The 22054-nt window shown below is 45.7% G+C and overlaps 1 long non-coding RNA gene across 1 annotated transcript in view; it reads right to left on the bottom strand.

Moving 5' to 3' along the window:
- Positions 1-720: 720 nt before the first annotated feature.
- Gm11266 (predicted gene 11266) overlaps positions 721-22054 on the bottom strand; it is a 39304-nt gene continuing 17970 nt past the window's right edge. Inside the window, exon 2 of the long non-coding RNA NR_137202.1 lies at positions 721-1777. This is a non-coding gene — a long non-coding RNA (predicted gene 11266). The remainder of the gene's footprint in view (positions 1778-22054) is intronic.

Genomic DNA, 22054 nt, shown 5'->3' with positions numbered 1-22054 from the left:
GGTCCGTTGTGCTGCTGAGTTTTATTTCAAGTTGGTGCAAGCTAGAGTTATCTGAAAGGAGAGAGCCTCAATCGAGAAATGCCTTCATACTGTAGGGCTATAGGGCATTTTCTTACTTAGTGATTGATGGGGGAGAGCCTGGCCCATTGTGAGTGGTACCAATACTGGGCTGGTCCTGGGTTCTATAAGAAAGCAGGTTGGGCAAGCCAGTAAAGAACACTACTCTCTGGCCTCTGCACCAACTCCTGCCTCCAGGTTCCCGCCCTGCTTGCGATCCTGTCCTAATTTCCTTCTGTGATGCAGTACAATGCAGAAGTGTAAGACAAGGAAGCCCGTTCTTCCCCAACCTGTCCTTGGTCATGATGTTAAGTCAGAACAATAAAAACCATACCTTTGAAAGGCCCATTGCAGGAGCAGTGCGCGCTCTTCACCACAATGGGCTATCTCTCTAGATACCTTTTAAATATATTCTAATGATTTTGTAGCAATAGAAATCCTTTAAGTTTAGAGAAGACACAGGTATGTGCATTGTGGGTAGTCATTGATGTTCAGGTCAGAACCTTTCCAGGAAGCCCACTGATTTTTTGGTTTTTGGTTGGTTTTTGTTGCTGTTGCTGTTGTTGTTTACATTCTCGTTTCTACTTGTAGTATCTGCTTTTTAATTTTAGAAGCACTTTCAGAAGGCAATTAGATTTAAAGAAAGAAAGACAGTCCAGATCTATATTCATGGCTTTATTGAAATACAATGAATTCACCCATCCAAAGGTAAAATTCAGTGGTTTTTAAATGCAGCAATCAAGTGGAGCAAGCATCACTTCCGTTAATTCAAGAACTTTTTTTTTTATCACCACTCAAGTAAATTCTGTTCCACTCTGCTGTCTCCCAAAGTCTGTTCATCACTCCAAGTCCAGGTAACCAGTATGGTGCTTTTTCTCTATAATGGTTTACCTATATACTCCAGAGATACGGAGTATCTGCCTTTCTTCTGGTTGGCTTCATTACTCAGGAAGATGTTTAAAGACTCATCCACCATATCTATCACTTCAGACCTCTCTACTGATGACCAGAATCCAGTTTTATAGACAAGCCATTTTACACTCTCCATTCCTCAACCGGCATGTAAACTCTCCCTTTCATGCCTATATTGAAAAGGCTGCTGTGAATACCTCCGCTCCTTCTGCTTCTCTTTGTCAGTGCTGGGGCTTGAACCTTGGGTTATGCACATTGCTGTGCAAGCGCCGGATGTCTGAGCTATATCCCCAGCCCTGATCAAATCATGAACACTTCTATACATGTTTTATGTGGGCATGATTCTCCATTTCTCTTAATGCAACGTTTTTGTAATGAAAAGTTGTAACTACATTTCTCATTTTCTCTATGACGAAGGGACAGAATTTTAGAACTGAAATCAGAAATGCCAAGTATACAATTTCAGGCCTCTTAAACATGGAATCATCCATTTCCCTAAGTTCTACTGTTTCCTAGTAATAGGGGAGAGGCTGGCTAGCCTGTGATTCCCAGACTCAGGAGCAAGTACCACGAAATTTCCTTTGCTGTACCAAGTTTAGGCCTTGCCTGCCACCGGCTCACAACTCTTACCCTCCACCATATTGCTTTAAGGGCTCTTTACACACAAACTACAGGGAAGAGTGAATGAAGATGAATCAGAGTTAGAGAGTTTGGGAAATTCACAGAGTAGAGGCAGGGAAGCAACTTCTGAGACACAGGCATGTGTCCCTCGAGTGACTTGGAAACATCCGTCCTGTGTGTCCTGGGCCTGCAAAGAAAAAGAGAGCTCTATATTAATGTATAGCGACCTTCTTCCAAGGAATGCAGAGTGTCTCAAACAAGTTTTCATTTATTCCCTGGAGGGAATAGGCATAAAACATGCATAAGAAATAACTCCTTTTGAAATTTACACTCTCTGGTTAGTGCTGGGTGGAAATACTAGCAAAGCAGACCTCGAGTCCAAACATTCCACTACCTTATTGTCAGCGTGCTTTATAAATCAACACATATCCAGAAAAGCAGGGGCCTCCAAAACAGCCCCATGGCCCGGTCTCACTGATAGCTGCAATACTTTAAATGGGATCTAAACCTTTTTCTTCTAGACTCTAACCTCCTGCTATGACATGCTCCAGGAAATGGAAAGATATCTTACTGTTCATCTATAGTACGTGACTAAGGCTGCACATTTCCACGCACAGGTGGTCCGAGGCTTATTTATCCTCCAAACTCATCCCAACTGGGATCCCTGTAAGGAACCTAGGAACAGTTCAGCATAGAGGGAGCAGAGGTGGGTTGTTTGTTTGTTTTGTTTTTTGTTTTTTTTTTTTTGTTTTTAATCTCAGTTTTATTTCTGATACTGTGATAAAAACACTCTGACCAAAAGTAATATACACCATACAGGGAAAGGGATTTATTCAACCTATAATTCAGGGTTATAGTCAATCGTTGTAGGGATGTCAAAATAGGAACCTGAAACAGCTGGTTACATCACGACCACAGTCGTGAATGCACACTTGTTCATTGGCTTGCTTATGCTCAAGTGGCTTTCTTCGCTCACACAGTTCCGAACATCTGCTGTGGCAATGGTTGGACCCACAGTGGGCTTGGTCTTCCCACATCAATAAGCTTAATTAAGGTAATCCTCTGTACTAACCCAATGTACACCATCCCTTATTGGAACTGTATTCCCGTGCGATTAGAGTTTATGTCAAATTGACAGTTAGAGCTAAACATAACACTTAACCCTTTATCAGCTTGACACACAAACATACCGCTTTTAAGCCAAAGTGTTCCACTCACCCCCAAAGTCTCACTGAGGGTCTGAGGGAAGAGTTCAGTTGACAAAGTACTGCCATGAATGCCTGGGGACCTAATCTGGATTCCCAGTACCTACATAAAGGTCTCCTGTGCTGATGTGTCTTTAATCTTGGTGCTGGGAGTAAGGGGAGAGACGGGAGGATCCCCAGAATCCCCTGGGCAGCCACTGTAGACCATGCATGAGCTCTCTATTTAGTATGAGCCACTGTCTCAAAAATAAGGTGAAGAGAGATTGAGGAAGACGCCTGACCTCTGGCCTGTACATATACATGTGTCTACACACAAACATGGATATGCATACCCTACACACAGAGATTAAAAATTAATCCAATTTTAAAAAAAAGAAACGATAAAATGATACTTGTAAGGTTCTTAGAGCTGAACTCTAAAACAAACAAATAAACAAACAAAAAACCCAAAACCCAAACAATAACAACAACAGCCTGGGCCACATTAGTTCATCTAAAAGAATCATATCTGTGGTTTTCCTTCCATCCCTGGCAAAATTCTGGGTTCTATAAATTCTTTCCCAGTGATTATTAGGGATGGAAAATCTTAATGCAGTTAGAACAAAAAATTCAATGCAATATCCCAAGGTCACTGTAGCCCCCAGCCATGTTTTATTTGGGCTCCCATAATCTTAATATACACATCACTTGCATTTCATATCATTTGTCACTAGACTAGTTCCATGATGTCCAGAGGCCTAGTCACATATGAAAAGACAAGATCCCTGTTGGAAATTAAGAATTTGAAGCTGGAGAGAGCAGCACATCAAGACAAACATGGACCGCTTCTAAGTCATGGATCTTGTGTGACTGCTTATGTTGCACACCCATAAAGCCAGCTCTCGTGCCAAAATTTAAAAATAAAAGACTCTCACACTGGAAAATCTGTTGACATGGGATCTGTATCTCCAAATGGATGCACATAATTGGCTCCTGCCACATACCAACTTGCTTTAGTTTGATGGAACTGCCACAATCAAATGCCACAAAATCTAGCAGTTTAAACAAAGGCAATCACCTCACAGTTGGAGTCTCACATCTGAGACCAAGGTTATCAGCAGGGTTGAGGATCTTTCCTTGGTTTATATCGGGCCTCTGATCCTTGCATCTGGTTCCTTGTCCTTGTATCTTTATATGGTCTCGCTCTATACACATTTCTGTCAACCTTTCATCTGTTCCAGGCCAGTTACCCTAGATTAAGGCTTACCTCACTGAGACACAATTATGTCTCTAAAGAACCTGTCACGTGGGCCTGATGACATGGCTCAGCAGGTGCTTGTTGCCAAAACTGATCATCAAAACTGATCATCGTCTAAATTTGATCCCTGGAACCCAAAAAGTGGAAGGCCAACTCCTACAAGTTGTCCTCTGGCCTCCATAAGTGCATACACACAACAAATAAACAAGTAATCAATGAACGGAGTTTTTAAAAAAATGAACCTATCTCCAAATACAACCACACTCTGAGGTACAAGGGATTAGAACGGTAAGGTGAATTTTGGAAGCACGCATTTTAGCCCATAACACAGTTGTTTCCTTTAATGGGGGACACAGTACTCCAAGTCACTGCCATTAGCCACCTGGTAAAGCCTTCTCACCCAGAGTCTTCCCTTTGTGAGGCAGGAGTCAGTTACACAAAGCATCTCATCTGCATGCTTTGTGTAACATTCTTTTTCCTGGCTTACCTCTCTCAGAGGGAGACCGGCTCCTCCAGACCCCATCTCATACGGGACAACAACTGCACCCTTTCTCTTCATAGCTACAGAACTAAGGCTGCTGCTCAAGTATTCTTTACGGGGCAATCATGAGATCCCTAGTAGTGATGATAATAATAATAAACTGTGCCCATTGCACAGAGATAACAGTTGAAAGGCAGTGCAGAAGGAAGGGGCCGCCTGGAGGCATAACCGACTGCTCACGTCAGAGACAAGACATACAGGTTTGAGGAGTGGAAAACTCTCAGTGGCGCCATAATTCTTCCCCGGGGCTGATCACCTGACTAGATGAGGAATAGCTGTAATTGTTGATGGCAACTCAGTCTGGTCTTCATACCTATTTGCAGAAAAATGTTAGCCAGATTATAGCTGAAAACCCTGCTAATTCTGGAGAAGTTTTTGGTCTAGTGCCTAGAACAATTAAAGCATGTATTCACACCTACCACATGCGACACTGAGCAGAATTTCCAGCACAACACTTAGTACTTTATTTTTAAAAGAAATAGCAGAGACTGAGTGGTGCTCGCTCACTCTCCAGCTTCCTAGCTGGGTTTTCACTTGAGACTGGAGGGTGAGGGGCTTCTGAGCTGAAAAGAGATATATTTTTTGCGCTTTTAGAAAATCTTTGCTCAGAATCAGGAAACTTTGGATGCTAAAATGTGCCTGCACCTGCAAAGAAATTAACAAATTCCATTTGCAGGGCTCCGAGAAAAGATGGCTCAGTGTACCAGTTATTCAACCCTGGAGCTTAAGGGAGCCCTTGAACATCTTATTCAAAACTCTTTACTTTTAAGAGAAGGAATAAGGGGTTCTGAAATTTTAAATGGTTCCCCTCAAACCAGATCATCACCCACAAGGCAGAATTATTGTTTGCAGACCAACCAAAAGGGTTTGCTTTTAAACAAGCTTTGTCCTGCTAGCCTAAATTTTATGCAAAGAAAACCAAATAAAATACAGTAGCCCGCATGCAGCACACAGCTCTCTCTAGAGCAGTCTCTACTTGGACTGCAGAATTGAGAAAGGAAGGTCAAATTCCACTCCAAGGTGCTTAGCAAACAAAAGAAACTTTTCTGTGGTTGGTTTAGGAAGCTCCTGGCTGCTGGTCTCCACACAGCTCTCTGGAATCCGATATGAATCTAACACCAGAGGGCGCAGTATCCTTTGTCCTGGTGTCCTTCAGAGCCTTGAGACAGGCTCTGAAGCCTTGCTGGTCTTAAGAAACTCGATTTTCCTCTACTTACACATTTCTTGGAACCAGCTGAATCCCCAGGCTTCTTCATCTCATCTCCTTCCTTCCTAGAGGCCACCAGATTCTCCAAACAGTCTTGTGTGCATGCTGCAGGCTTTAGCAGGAAGGACTAGCGGCCTTCCCATGGCTGTGTCTCTGCTAAGCCTAGGAGACCCTACCAGTGGCCTATTGTCACTTCTCATCATGATCCAAAAGAAAGATGCAAAGCAAAAAAAATTTTTAAATCAGGACAAAATGAGCATCACGTGAGAAAAGGCACATATTCATTCTTTCTACTCACAAAAGAAACGTAATAAATGAAAGAATTGTTCCTGGGAAACTGTTACCCTCTTACAGGCATGTGTCCCCAACAGTCTGTGACTAGCTTTTGGTAGTAAATACTTACCAAAGGGACAGGCCTAAGCATCTGGGGGGTGGGGGACACACCTCTGCTACTCTCGGTCACCCACTCAATACAGTGTACCTATATCTCTCTGTGCCCTAACCAACTTCAGCAGGAAGAAATCTACTCCACACATGCTAACGTCTTCCCATATGAGATACCCTGCACTCCTGTTCCCACAGATAAATGAGCATCTCCTGTAACCACCAACCACCAAAAGCACAGCCTTCTGCAAAGTCCCCAAATTTGCTGTATGTGGCAGCTCAACCTTTAACCTCAGCACTCAGGAGGCAGAGACAAGCAGATCTCTGTGAGTCTGAGCCCAGTCTGGTCTGAATAGCCAGTTCTAAGAGAGAGACAGCTCCCCCTAAAACAAAAACAAAAACACAATTTTCCATTGTTCCATCTGCATAGAGGATCCTAAAGACATCTTAGAAAAAAAGCAATTACATTTATAGAAAGAGGATTTAAATTTGCACAGCCCCTTTTCTTATCTCTCATTGAAGTCTCCCAACAACTCTAAGAGATAGTCAAGGAAAGCCATAGCTTAATGGGCATTCCCCAGCCCTGGCTACCACAGGATGGAGGCAGCCTTAGGGTCTTGGTCATGAAGCTTGGAGAGGAACAGTTTATACAATTACAAGGCCTAGGACGTATACAATTATTACAGATAATTAATATGGTCTCAGTGTCTGAAAACATGTAGCAATTTTGGCTCCTGAACAGGACAGAAAGAAAAAAAGAAAGAAAGAAAACAAAAAGCTGCTATCAACTCTCGTCTTGTAACTTTTTTGATCACAATGTTTCACTCACAAATTTCACATACATCTTATTAGTTCACAGAGAGCAATGGGAAGGGCTGAGCCTGGAGACAGGCAGCCATGTTGTGTTTACTTGAGAGCATTTCTCTTCGACTCATAGAAAGATGATAGCATTTGTCAGGTATATACTCGGCCACTGAGATGAAAACTATAGGTGGTATTTTGGGAGGAAGAGTGAAGCTGAAGGCTTTCACTTTCAGTTTATGTTTTTATATTACTTGAAGAAATTTGATTTATGCCTGTCTTCCTATTATATCTTTTACATTTTGCTGGGGCTAATGAGACTCGTCAGAGCTGCTAGGAAGATGACTTATGTAACATGTCTAGATGGCACGTGCTCTGGCACACAGTTGATACCCACTAAACAGTAGCTCATTGTCAGCTTCTGTACCTCCTTCAAATTGAGCAAATGAACTCCAAACTCAAGATGTTCTGAGGCTGCTCCAGGCCCTGCTCTCAGCTCCTCCCACATCCTTGGGTCAAATCTGCCCCCTACCCCTCCCCCCCACCCCCACCCCCCCCCGTGCCTCAGTTTCTTCAAAATGACAATACAGAGTTGGGTTTAGAAAACTGTGCGGAAGCCAAGATGATCTGTTCCTCACCCAAAATTTCCTGAGATGCTGTCTACAATTTAGCCACACTTTGCAGGAGGATTGCCTCTCAAGCTTGGGCTTAGCAGATAGAATGCTTCCTAGGAGAAACTGCCCTGCAGGCTGTGCCGAGAGGGGCCAATCAGAGACAAAGGAGCAGTCTCCAGGACAAGTACAGAATGTTAGGGAGCTGATGACTTCTGAGCCTTGGACCTTAAACAAGTCATCATCTTTGAGGGGAGGTGGGAAAGGCCTTCGGATGTTTCATGGGTGCAGCTATCCACACAAACCATCTCCAGAGATGAAGAATGCCCTCAGTGGAACAGAAGGGGCATAACTGAAGGTTGGGTCATCCAGGGAAAAGTGACAGCTAGCACCTCAATTCCCTAGGGTGAATCCTGTCTTAGGATCCAGGACTGAACCCAGCAGACCTTCCCTAATCAAACGCTCCCCTCTGGCTTTAAACAAAACAAAAGGAACCTACTGCTCATAAGAGATGAGCTAAACGCCTCTCAAATTTCTTCCACTGGACCCCTTTATCTGAACAAGCACACGGGGGATAGGTGGCTAAGGATAAACCAGACTCTTACCTTGCTTCCCTTTAACAACTGGTCTTCAGGGACCCATCTGCATGTGTACTACACATGGTTTCTAAAATCGAACAGAGGTCTGGGATCCAGCTGAGACACTCTGCTCTCCTCTAGAAAGAAGAATTTCTAGGTCTCTGCCTTTGGACTTTAGGGGGCTGAAGGCAGGTAGCCTGATCATTGGGAAGGTTGTGACTTTCTTTTTGCCTGCCCGGGTCGTTTGCCTTCCTCCTATTTAAAGCAGCACCGCCTGTCACGGCAGCTTGGTGCCAATATTTGTGGGCAGATTTTCTGACATTGTAAGGAGGGGTGTTTATAGCAGATGGGAAGCCCTTTCCCAAGGCCATTGGGCAGAGTAGAAATCAGTTTCACCCACACCCAAAAGGAACCCTTAATCCCCAGTCACAGTCAGCACCAAAAACACAATCTCAATCTCTCTCTCTCTCTCTCTCTCTCTCTCTCTCTCTCTCTCTCTCTCTCTCTCTGTGTGTGTGTGTGTGTGTGTGTGTGTGTGTGTGTGTGTGTGTGTGTGAAGGAAGGAAGGAAGGAAGGAAGAAAGGAAGGAAGGAAGGAAGGAAGGAAGGAAGGAGAGAGAGTTCCCTGTCTTTGAATTATGTGGGCAATGCCTGTTAGAATTGCATCTTCCTCTAAAGTCCCTACTACCAGCATTACTTGCAGCTCTTAGGGCATCTAGAATAACGGTAGCACAGTATACCGACACCTGGAAGACCCTTTTAATGAGACCTTGAGATAGGGAGAAGATTTGCACCAAGGAGTAGGCAGGTATAAACAGCTCCTGCTGGTCTCCAGAGGCAAAAGCCAATAAATAAATACCGCTCCAACCAGCACATTCTGACAACGCCTGTTCCATGTAATTCTGTACTTTTAGAGAACCGCCAATGGTTTTACGTTACAAGTCTTTTTCAAAGGCATCCCCGAGTCTGACCCACTTGTTAAAAAAACGTCTCCGTTCTTGGTTTTCTACATGGTTCTTTTCTGTACCCACTTTGTATCTTCAGTAAGCAGCATTGTTTATTATCCTTGTGTCTGTGAGCCCCCTCCCCACCCCCATTGAACTGAAATAAAGCAGGGGCTTCGGAGCGGAGCGCTGAAAATTATTCCAGGCTTCTCGGCTGAAGAGGGTCTCTTGGCAGTCCAGAGACCCGCTTGGAGAGAGCCCACCCGCAAGTGTGCGCTCGAAAAGTTTGTAAGAGTTTTTGCCAAGGCACCCGAGAGGTCCGGGAAGCCCAAAACTCTGGCTGGTGACCCAGCATGGAAAGATGTAAACAGAGAAGGGAAGTGTCAGGAAGGACGGGGAGACAAGCTACTTGCGGGCAGATCAAGCGAATATTGCCAGGATGATTAACTGCGGGTGGGGAACCTGCGGTGCGCAAAACAGATCGGAGACATCTTCTAGTTCCGTGGCTCAATCTCCTCCACCATTCCTGTGCGATGAAGTCTCACTAATAATTTCTCTCCATTCCACGTAGTCCTATAGTCTTCACTGTAAAAAGGAGCGCTCTCAACAATTTAAGGCTTATCCGCTTTCTTCCCCCCAGTTTCCTAATATCTATTCCCATTTCGTTTGCAGCCAAATAAATAGTGACCGTGGGGGATAAAAAAACGCATGGCCTTAGAAAACTAAATGCGCCGCGTTCCCCAAGTTGCTTATCTCCTCTGATCCTCTGATGAGACCCTTGGTACGGCAATTCCAAATATTGGTGCTCCCCAAGCTCAGTGGGGTTCGCTGCCAAAAAAAAAAAAAAGCCACACACATACAAACAAAAACAAAAATAAACAACTAGCAACCCGCATCAGAAACTCTCAATGGAAAAGCCTGAGCCCCAGGTGCCTCCAGCAGCTTCCCGCAGTTTGGCTGCCTGGAAGCCTGGAAAATGTGCGCCAGAGCCGGGCTGCGCCCAGCACTTTCCAAGTGAAACTTCAGTCCCAATGGTCTTTCCCACAGGTTCTAGGACACATGAGCCTGCCTGTCCCCAGCTTCTAAAAATCCTCCCCACGGGCTCATCAGGTCCTGGTAAGTGAACTGCTCTTCGGCGGCTGCTGGATTAAGAATGTGTGTCTGCTCCTTGAGGCAATGACTTTCTTCCAGCAAAGTGGCCTAGAAGCTGCCGGTAGCCCCCAGGCTGTGGCAGGAGAGCATCCGTCGCCTGCTCCTCGGAGAAGTTGAGTGAATTTCCGCATAGGGAGAAACGTTAAGGGTTGGAGTGTACCGTGGGGGGCGGGAGCATAGCAAGTTGCCCCCGGCTCTTTGTTTTTGAGAGTCCCCTCGCGCTCTGGTCTCAAGAATCTTCCACACTGCTTCATAGTGAATCATAGAGAATCGCGCCGAGATTCGGCTGCATGGGGCTGTCTTTAGCTTCTGCAGACCGAGGCCGAGGAGCTAGTGCAGTTCCCGGGCATCGCCAGACTCTGTTACTACTGCCGCTCGCCCTTCGGCTGAAGTCCCTTCTCTGAACACCCCCAGAACAGTTCCAGCTCTCCCCAAAACTGTGTAAGGAGAGGAGGATCAGATTTATAGACTGCAGTGTACCCCAACAGGTAGTTTCACCTGGCCTGGTTTAAATATTAAAGTCTGGGCCTTGCGTGGGCATCGCGAAACTGGCCCAAGACACAGACTTTTAGTCGGGGACGAAAACGGCGATGTGCGAGTTACTTAAGATAATCATGTTTTCTCTTCAGTCTTCAACTTATCCCCAAACATCGAAAGAGCTGATCCGTTAGGAACGAGGCTCAGCGAGCCTAAATAGCTGGCTTCCAGCTGCAAGCCCACAGGCAATTTGATTTACCTCCCACCCCCAGAGAGTTACTAAAGAACCCTACTCCCGCTTTAGAGAGATGGGTTCCTTTGGGAAGATCCTTCCTCAAAATGCCCTAGCCTTGGACAAGGAGGGTGAGCTGCGCTGGCTTGGAACAGAATTGCAGTCCCGGTTCTGTTGGTGCGCTGAACAGTGAGGGAGAGCGATGTGCCAGGGCGAGCATGGAACCCGCGAGCCTCGCGTGCACTGCGATTCATGACTCCTTATGGAAGCTCAGGGAGAAGTTGGTGGCCCGCTTGTACAATCTGGGGCCAGCATAGTCCTCTTCTCCAGGGAGTGCTAGCCGAAATTCTTCCCCTGGGGCCATTGATGCACGTGGTGCGCAATGACCCGACGCAAAGTCAGGAAACCGCTAGCAATGGCCCAAAGATTCCCGCGTGTGCCACCCTCGAAGGGTGGAGGAGACCGGGGACTGGGCCCCTCGGGAGGGACGATCTAAAACTGTCTTGGGAGACAGGCTTTCCCCTGCTCCTTCTCTGAGCCCTTGCTTAGTGGTACCTTTTGCCATCTCAGCCAGGAATCCTGGTCTTACCCTACCTCTCTCTTTAGGAACCAGTTCAGGCTCCCCACTGTCACCAGCCCCTACGTCAAGAGCTGTGGGCAGATGTGACCTTGGGCTCTTTGATTTTTAAGGGTATCAAGGTCTGGCCCTGTTTCCAGTGTTCCAAAAAATCTCTCTCTCCCTTCTTCCCAGCTTCACATCCTATCTAGAGACTGTGGCAAATTCAAAGCCTCTGTCACTGGACAAGCTATCTAAACTTGCAGTTTTCTGGTACCTTGACCCCTTAAAGTTGGCCTCAGCTAGCTCTGACAGGGAGAGTAAAGTAGCCACCCTTACCCCCTTCTCCTATTCTCCTCTCACCCACCAGCCACCTTCACCTTTCCCCAGTCCAAACCTTGCCGGCAGAAGAGCAGGAGTCTCTGAAAGGCACAGACTGGTTCTGGCTGTCTAGGAAGTTCTTTTCTTCGCTGGCCCCTCTGTGAGGCCCTTGCATTCTGCCCTCTCCACCCCCATCTCGCTTATAGCAGGGACCCTTGGACTTGTAGGTTGGGTTTCAAATTTATTTTGCCTTGCTTTAATTTTGTTTAAGGTTCCACCCTGCTGAGCCTGGAGTACAGCTTCCCAGTTTTCCAGTCAGGAGCTTGGAAGATAGACTCTTGGAGCAGGGCATGTTGTCCCTCCATGGAGACCTGGGAAATCCCTGACTAGCTCCCTGGCCTAGCTTCATCTTCCTGGGGTACCCCACTTTTTTACACACACACACACACACACAGAGCTCGGAGCTATGCACAAGGCAGACATGAGTATTTAGGAGGTAGACAACACACCATGTTCTATCACTGTCTCGAGCACTTGGCACACAGGAGAACTGGAGGTGAACAAGTTCACTCCCTTGGGGTTGCCCAACCCAGCTATCTGAACCTAAATAAGTGACTTTGAACAGATAAGACCTCAACTCACTTGATTGGTGACTTAATGTGTTATTTTGTCTAGGACTGGTGAAGTTTAATATTTGAGGGGTCCAAATTTACTACCCTGAGGTAGTAAACTTCCAAGCCAAGAAGCCCAGGGGAAAGTACCAGAGAAACTAGATCTCTTGTGGGCTTCTGGGATGCCTGTGGGGAATGGAATGAAATCTACCCAAGTCTGCATGGCTTCCTACTCTTGGGTCCAAGGACCCTGGGCTGGCTTTCCTAAACACCAGGACATTATTGGAAGGGAAATAGAACTTGGTCATGGCACCCACTTAGCCTTGATTCTCCCACATGGCAGACAGACTCCTATCCTCAGTCACAGAAGATGTCTGGACAGAATCACATCCTGGGGACAAATGTGTTGCTGGGTGGATTAGTGTCTGGGGTAGCAGAATTAGTTTTCTATTTTTGTTCAGGGTTAGATGGCTGCCTGTCAACTATGTGATAGTGAATTTGAAACTATATGGACTCGCAGAGAACCAGTGGCTATTATTCCCACCCCATTTTGCAGGCTCTCTTTCTAACTTGCATGCCTTTAGCTACGGGCTTCCAGCTGGGCTCTGAACTGCAAACTTTGCACAAGCCTGATTCAAATGCAGACTGCCAGGAACTTACCTCACACCCACTCCTTTAGCAGGTGAGAGTTCCAACACTAAGGCCAAGCCAGGACTGTTGGTCAACATTGCAGCCAAAACCCTTTTAGAGAAAGCTCCATTGTAGGTTACATGGTGGAGTGGTTTTCTGGACCCTCAAAACAAAACAGGTAACTTCTGCTCTAGCTTTGCAATAAGCCTTTCCAAGGGAGGGCATTAAGAAGAGAAAAATTGAGGTACCTGGGCTATCCTCAAGTTTGAAGGGTCCATAGACCTTGTCTCTTAAGTCCCCAACTCTCCTAAGATGGGAGGAAGGAACACCTAGCCCTTGTAGGGCAAACCTCTGCCTCCAAATCCACAGGCAGAAGCCAGCACTTCTAGGAAGATGTTAAGGCAGGTAAAGGAAAGAAAGATTGATTAAAAAATTTTCTAAAAGCTGACTGGATCCCTCAAGGGAGAACCAGAGAGGAAGACTGAGAGCACAGGGGGCGGAGACTTGGTCATCTTTTGCAGACCCTATCTCCTCTATACTCAAACCTGTTTGAATTATTGTCAGACAGGGCAGGGGTCTACAGTTCTTTCCAGTGGGGAGTCAGACATGAGGGGTGTCTATTTCTCTATTAAAGGTAGCCCTCCATTGAGTTTGGTTTCTTTGCTTTTCAATGAGTCAGTCACCTCTGGCCTGTGTGTTGATGGTTAGAGCTGCCAGGCCAGAGAGAGACTCAAGGCAGACTTTCAGAACCCCTAGAGGTGGTCTGCTTAACATCTGGGGGCTTGGAAAGAGGAAGCTGGGCTGAGAGGGTGCCCAGCAACCTCTCCCTTCAAAGCCCATACTCTGCTCAGTGAGGTCCTTCCATGTGTACCTCTAACCCTCAGGCCTGGATTAAGAGGGAAAGGGAGCAAGAGATGGTTGTGGTTTTCAGTTTATGCTTGTGTATAGGGTGCTCCTGTTTTTGTCTCCCCCTTCATCCCCTCATGTCCTAGCAACCATGGAGGGGGGAGGCTTAGTGGGTACCAAGAAATTGACCAACTTATTCTTGTTAATCCGGCATAAAATAGCACAAACACTGACTCTCCATTAAAAATAGGATCAAAAAAGAAGAAGAAGAAGAAGAAGAAGGAGGAGGAGGAGGAGGAGGAGGAGGAGGAGGAGGAGGAGGCAAGGAAGGAAGGAAAGAAGGAAGGAAGGAAGGAAGGAAGGAAGGAAGGAAGGGAGGAAGGGAGGGAGGGAGGGAGGAAGGAAAACAGAAAACTAGAACTATTTGGGTAGGAACTGTGTGGGAATGAGAAATGGGTGTGCTTGCTGATCCTGTCCCTTTAAGAAAAATCCATAAAGGTTTTCCATCAGCCCAGTGTCTGGGAAAGAAGCAAACTAACTGCTTGGAACAAAAGAGACAAAGAGGCCAAACAACAAAACAAACAAACAATCCCCTCCCCCCTCTGAGACGACAATAGACTAGACGCAGCAAGCAAGCACAGCTAAGGCCTGGCCGGCTGCTCCTGTCCACCTGCCAAGTCTCCCCATTTGGCTAGAGACCTTCTCTCTCACCCCACTCCCACCCTACCACCCCCTCCCAAATCCCTTTCTCTCTTTCTCTGTGTGACTCTGTGTCTCTCTTGGGGTCTGGCTGTGTGTGTGTCTCATTTTTCTTTCACTGTATTTCACTGTCTCAGACTCTCTCTCTCTCTCTCTCTCTCTCTCTCTCTCTCTCTCTCTCACACACACACACACACACACACACACACACACACACACACACACACTAACACCTCTGGCATGTATTTATCTGTCTGTTTCCTAGACCATCTCAGCAGCTCTGTCTTAAGTGTCCCCCTCACTCCCCAGACCCCGTGCCTTGCCCAGGCATCCCTTTTGTGTTGTCTTTGCAGCAGTCTCTGCCAGGAGGACCAAGGTCCATTTGCACTTCAATTTCAGCCTTCCCCTCCTGTTCGGCTCTTTGCTCCTTTTCTGTAAGGCTCTGGCATGCTCCCTCCCCGCCCCAGCAGCCCTTTCTTCGGAGCTTGGCACCGCTTGGGACTCTCATGCATGCCTGCCTTCTCTTTCTCTCACCCCCCCCCCCCTTCTCCTCTGCAGCAGGCCCCCTCCCCTTTGCCCCCAAATCCAGTCCTTTTCTTTTTCTTCCCCCCTCCCCTTCAAACTTTCATAAAATACTGTAAACAACTTTGCCTGGGGATTGCTTTTCTTTGTAGGGTGAATAGAAAGCTTTGGAGAGGGAGACATGGAAAAAGGAAAGAGCGGACAGAGGCAAGTACAGTCGGCAGCAGAGGCCGTGTCGTGGAACCAGCTCCCAGCCAACAGCCTCGGCCCCTTTCAGGCTTTCTTTCAAATAACCCCTTTTGTGCCAGAATGCCTCCTGAGGCATCTGTGTCTGCTCAGGAAGGCCTGGCCCAGGCCTGCATCCCTTCTTCAAACGGCAGTAGGGGTGAGACCAGGCACCCACACCCACAGGAAGGGTTGCTATTGATTTAGTCACAGGCCTGCCACCCTCAACCCCTCATGGGCATGGGAGGTAAGGGGTACCCCGGCAATGGCAGCTTAGGCTTCAGTTCCTTCTTGAGAGTTGTTTAGAACAGAGACTGTAAAAAGAATGCTTTCCCAAGGACTAGAGAAGGAACATAATCGTCTAGAGAATGAAGATGTGGTCTTAAGCAGAGAGAGTATAGATGTGTGGGGCGTGGGGGGTGGGGCACTTGACTGTTGGAAGATGTGTAAGGCAGGGCTTGCACAGTCAGGAAGAACATGGCCAGGAAAGTGCTCGCTCTACCCCATACCACACGTGCACTGTGAGGTCAGGGCACAGAACCAGGGAAACTTGTTTCCCCTGGCCCCAGCCACTCCTTTTCTTCTCTTAATTTTAGTAACAGACAGACAAGGACATAGATGGGACCCTCCTAAAGGGGGAGAAATCGCTGAGTGTTAAAACCAGAAGCAGCAAAACATATTCTTGCTGTTTGGTTGCTTGGCGATGGGGGCAGTATGAAGAAATGCTGATGGTATCAGAAAGTAGGGCTGGATTAGCCTAAGCTCAGTAACAGCGCTCTGACAGAGCCTGCACAAAACCCAGGCACTGAAACGATTGTTTAGAAACATATACACCTGTGTACAGATATACTTATGTAAATGTATGTGTATTTATTTGGTGGCGGGGTTTTTTTTTTTGGGGGGGGGAGTCAGAAGAGAAGGGAGGGGTGTGACTGGCAGCTTCTTGATCAGGCAAGTGTAGGAAGGCTGATGTGCCTCCCCCATGTTGATTTTATAAAGACGAGAGTTTTTTCATACATGAATACACCACACACAAGCCTGGCATATGCTTAGGCCTCATGAGCAAGTCTGATTTTCATGTCCTAAGGGAAACCTCACTGCCGTCTGACTCAGTGACTGAACCCTGTGGGCCATCCAGCAGTCTACTCTGTCTGTGCCCAAGTGCCATCTTGAGGTCATGTGTTCTTCCCTAGAATCATTAGACTGGATTCTCTCCTCTCCGGGGTCTTTCCTTTCTAAAGTTAAGAGGGAGATCCTTATCCAGCCCTCTGCGCATGCTTCCACCATCTCCAGAGATCTGCTCTTGGAAGCATGCTCAACAGAGTCCTTTGGCCAGAAAGCCTAAGGAGAGGAGAGAGAGAGAGAGAGAGAGGATAGTATGTTCTAATGAACTCTTGCGCTGGGCCCAGAACAGTCCCAATTGGGAATACTGTTTTCTTGGTATTTTGACCTTGTGTCAAAATGACTGATTCCTCCCCCTCCCGGGAAGTCACTTCCTAGCCAGCAATGACTCTGGAGCTGTTCTGGGCTCCACACATCAGTGCATCTGGAAGCACTCACGGGCAGAGGCCTTCTGGCTGACTGAGGCAGGGAGTCCTCCTTAGGCCTGGGAGCTCCAGGGGAGCCTCTGACTTCCAGGCTGGAGGAAGAATCACACTGAAAACCTCCCCACCTCCAACTTCCTTTCTCCATGGTCTTATTGTGTGCTCTGCTGACCCTCCATGTCCACACTTCCTGGCTTCCTGTGTGGGTTTCCTGTCTGATCACAACCTCAGCAGCCATGGAGAGGGAGAGGATGACAGAGATGCCGGCAGAGTGGAGGATCCCTCAGCTCCTTTCCCAAAGCTCTCAACCGCATGCTCTTGCTTCTCTGTCCTCAGATTCTCAAAGACTTAGGGTGTAGCTGGGAGAACTTGCTTGTGTTTTTCCCCATTTGGGCATTCTGACATGCGTGTACCACCTTTCTGTAAACTACAAGTACACTTGTCTATTCTTCCTGGAAAGACTTCCACATGCAGACTTCAGCTGCCATGCACCAAGCATCCCCGAGGTGTCAAAAACCTGTGCAATCAATCAAGCATAGGCTTTTTAGTTCCCCAGTTCTGACAGATGGGAGTGCTGGTAGTCACTTAGTCCTTTAGAGCTCTTTGCCTGAGATGGGAAAGACCATAGAGTGTGACATTGGGTGCTAAGAGCCTCTGAAGTCCCCCCAAACCCGCCATTGTATTCTTTTGGGCTCCTATTTAAGAAGAAATCTGAGATTCTGTTTTCTTATTTTCTTGTTGACTTATGTTCTTTATCTACTACATGGTTTCATGCTGTACGGTGGCAGAAAGGCATTTGTTAATTCAATGAGTTCAGTGGGTTAAGACCCTCCCCAGGCAATCAGTAAGCTTGCCACTATCTGTAACTCTGGTCCCAGGGAATATGACACCCTCTTCTGGTCTCCAAGAACACTGCTCACACACAGCACACATACATACATGCGGGCAAAATACTAATACATATAAAAGTAATAAATAAATCTTACAAACAAAATAAAAGCACTGTCTGGGCTTCCCTTCAATGTAATTAAATCAGAATTTCTAGGAATGTGGATATGTATGTATATATATATATATATGTATATATATATACATATATATATATGTATATATATGTATATATATTCCTCTAAACTTTTTGAGGGTTGGTTAGATGTACTGATTTATAGGCCGGGAAACAAGTATATTAGAGTTCACAATGCTTTCTCCTTTATGAAGTACGTGATGAGTTCATTCCTACCACAGGACATGGTTCTCTGGAGACAGAAAAATTCAGCTGATAGATTCTGCACTGTTCACGTGTGAGACTTTAGAAGCGAATGCTAACCTGCAAATGTAAGAACACAACCTCTGTGAAGTATGTTGGGTATGGGTCTGTAAACTGAACCTAGAGTTCCAATTCAGGTGCCATACCTAACTTGAGTTGTGACCTTGGACAAATCACTTGACATTTTGGGTCTCAGATTTTTTTTTCCAGTGTAAAAAGAAATATCTGCTGTGAGGACTCTGTAATCTGTCCTGCTGTGCTCCAGCCTTAGCTCAATTTGCTAAATTCTTGGAAACCCAGACGCTTAGCTAGGCAATTACCAAATATTTTTGGAGGCTGGCTCACTTCTTCATGCACGGTACTGACATCTACTCTTCGGCTGCTCTACTGAATCCCTTTCCCAGACCCTAAGTATCAGAGTGATGATTTTTAAATAATTCTGGGCTCCCTTAATTCTCTTTCCCAGTCCCTTGCAAATGAGCAGATGAAGAGAATGGAGGGGTGGTAATGTCTATGAGCAGTGGGTAATGACTAACAGAAGTTTATCCAGTTGGATAAGTGTCTAGTGGATTGCTGCTGGGGTCAGTGTTCGTTCTGGTCTTAATTAACATCTTCATTAATAGTGTGGGAGAGGGAATAAACAATAGCTAATGATATTTGCAGATGGTAGTAAATTCAGAGGTGTTGCATCTACCAGTGAGAGTGGCAAGAGCCATGGGGATATCAGAGATGAGAACAAGAAGCAATTATAATGATGTTTATTCTGGAAAAAGCAGAGTGAAATGTTTATAGGGGAAAATGACAGGGGACACTGGGAAACGCTAGAAGAAACAACCATTTCTACCATTTGTAACTTGGTGTGAATTTGGCAAATGAGGCAGTTAATAGTCTTAGAACTTCTGTTGTGCATGCTGGCATGGTCCTGAAAAACAGTAATAACCACAAGAACAATAGCAGTAACTGCATCCGACATTTTGATCTGAATGTGGTAACACAAGCCTCTAATCTCAGCACCAGCAAGATGGAGGTAGAAGGATGGGGAGTTCAAGACCAGGCTTGGTAACATAGTGAGTTTGAGGCTAGCCTCTGGAATGATGGGAGGCCCTGGCTTCACAAACAACTCCCAAGACAGACAGACAGACAGACAGACAGACAGACAGACAGGCAGATGGACAGGCAGATGGATGGACAGACAGACATTAATGTTTACAGACAGGATTCGAAGTGGTGTGTACAGAAATGAGTCTTAGTCCTAAATTTCCATGTAGCTTGGAGCTCTGTAAGTTTGTCATCTTGGATTTCCAGATCTGAACAGACTTATACTCATGAGGAAATGTTCCTTGTTTCATGGGGGAAAAAAAAAATCCTCTCACCAATGATTTTCCCCATCACCAACCTGCTTACTATCTTTTTCTCCCTTCAGGCAATTGCTCAGAATTGAGGTGACCCAGGAAGATAGAGAGAAACTGTTGCAGAAGCTCAGAAAGAATGAAAGCAAGAGGAAAGGGCGGGGGAGGGATGAAGGAAGGAGAGTGGAGAGGAATAAAGGAAAGACAGGAGCAAACGCATGCTTGCTTGAGCTTTCCTCAGGTACAGAGTAACAGAGTGCTGAGCTAGGATGTGCGACATAGCATCCTTGTGTACCCAGTTCTCAGGGACTGTTCCTAGCAGTTACTCCGAGCTCTCTGGTAAAGTACTCAGAAGAGCCAGAGAGCTTCAGCCACTGGCTGTGAACCCAGGGAGGTCATAGGCTGGGTAAAAATTCAAATGCCAGTTGTCTCACTCTTCCATCCACATCTCTTTCAATCACAAATCCGTTTCCCCTGCCTAGAAGCACAGAGCCACACACAGAGAGCCAGAAGGTAAGAGTGTAAAGAAGAGACTGGACCCTGGAGAGCAGAGGACAAAGGGAAAGTGGCCAAAATAGACATCCTTCACCCAGTCCAAATGATTGAATTATTTATAATTACATTTTGAAATTAAGAAAAATAGACTTTCCCAACAAGAAAGGCTTCAACACAATGGAACCTAAAATAATGTGAATCCGACCTTGAGGGAATTTGGCAGAGAGCACTGGTGTCTGAGACAAAAGTAAAGTGAAAAGGAAAACAGTTCAATGTAGAAAAGCCAAGACCATTCTTGAGAAATGCAAAACCTAGGGCCAGATGGATGCCAAAGGTCTTCCCAGTCACCTCAGAGGAATCTCAGGACATCAGAAACACGTGCCTTGTCATGGGCCTTCATACTCCAATGAGGCTTCATATGCCAACATAGGATTAGAAACTATAAACATATAAGGAATGAACATTTCTGAATACAATCATAAATTTTATAATTTAAAGAATTAATTCAGAGAAAACACCAAAGTCATTAAGAATCAACATTGCCTTGATGGGAAGGCTCTCTCTGTCACCTCCTCCTGGAGGCCAGCACAAGGGATCCTCTTATGGTCATCTCCTGGCTCTTCTTCTTTGTTTGTGGTTTCAAATTTTCTGTCTCTTTTTTGACTGTAGATGAATAAAATCATGCTGCATGCTTTCTTTCATGGCTCACTTCTTCCAACCATATGTTGTGTGTAAGTAAACTCTACCATATTTATCCGTTGGACCATTGAGGGAATTTTGATTTTCTCCTATGGAACATTTATGAAAAACTCTGCTATAAACTTCTTGCACATGTTACCTGCTGCACATGGTATCCCTGGGGTAGGGAAAGTGAATTTGCATCTACAGTTTTAACAGAACCTACTGGTTAGATGGTTTGAGAGCTTTTAAAGCTTTGTAAATTTTATGTAGTATTAAATGTTTGAAAATGAAACAAAAATAAAAGGCTAACACTATTATATGATGTACTAACATTATATAAAATTCAGTTTTCCATGTCCAGAAATAAAATTGTATAGAGACATAGCCATACTGTCCCTGGCTTCCTCTGTATAGCGCTGGCAGACTAGTAGACTTGCCCTAGACATCACAGCCCACAAAGCTTTGCATACATAGTGTTTGAAAAGTACTTTAACATGAAAACTCTGGGCTCCTTAAAAAACAAAAAGCTAAAACCTTTCAAGAGTTTCAATATGATACGAGCAGAAGAGTCCATCAACATGAGCCCTCTAAACACATTCACCTAACAGACGGTCCAAGCATAACTACACAGCCAAGCAACATGGGACCGTTTAAACAAGGCTTTCTTCAGCTAATATAGACCCAACGTAGACCCAACATAGACACAAACAGGGCTCTATACAATGACACTGCACATACTCATGAAAGTTGGCTCGGCCTAAAACACTGGCCCTTTACAACTAATATTTATTGATCCCTGGTCATGAAATGTGAAGCATTTTAGTTTCTCAGAGTGTAGTGATACCTGCCGCATACCAGGCACAGTGCTTAGTGACGTCCATTGCTGCTATGACTAGGCAGCTTCTTTTCTTCCACCTGGGCTTTCCTGACCCCCACAGATCCAGTCTAACGTCTTTCCCCGCAAAGGTCAGATTCTCAGCAGTTGTCGGTTTAAAACAATAGTTGATACTGTTTGCCTGACACTGCTTACATTCACCTTACACTCGCCTTTGGGCATCAGGTATTTAAAAATCATTGAGCAACAAAGACTATGCAGTCCTCCAGCCAAAGGAGCTAAAGGGTACAAGCATTCTTTCTGGATCCGAGTTGGAGAGGGTCTGCCCAAGTGAATTACAGATTTCTTGTAGAAAATTCGTCAAAGACAAACAACAAGAAAACCCATCAGAACAGTTCATTGAAAGACAGAATTATACAGAGCAAACCTAGGACATGATGGCTCGGGAGACAGGGCACTTGCCACCAGGCTGGCAAGTGGAGGTCTATCCCCTGGAACCCACATAAGGAGATAGG

This window comes from Mus musculus, chromosome 4 (assembly GCF_000001635.26).
Source record: "Mus musculus strain C57BL/6J chromosome 4, GRCm38.p6 C57BL/6J".
NCBI lineage: Eukaryota > Metazoa > Chordata > Mammalia > Rodentia > Muridae > Mus > Mus musculus.
Note: the sequence above shows the minus strand (reverse complement) of the source record. Positions and strands in the feature narration are given on the sequence as shown.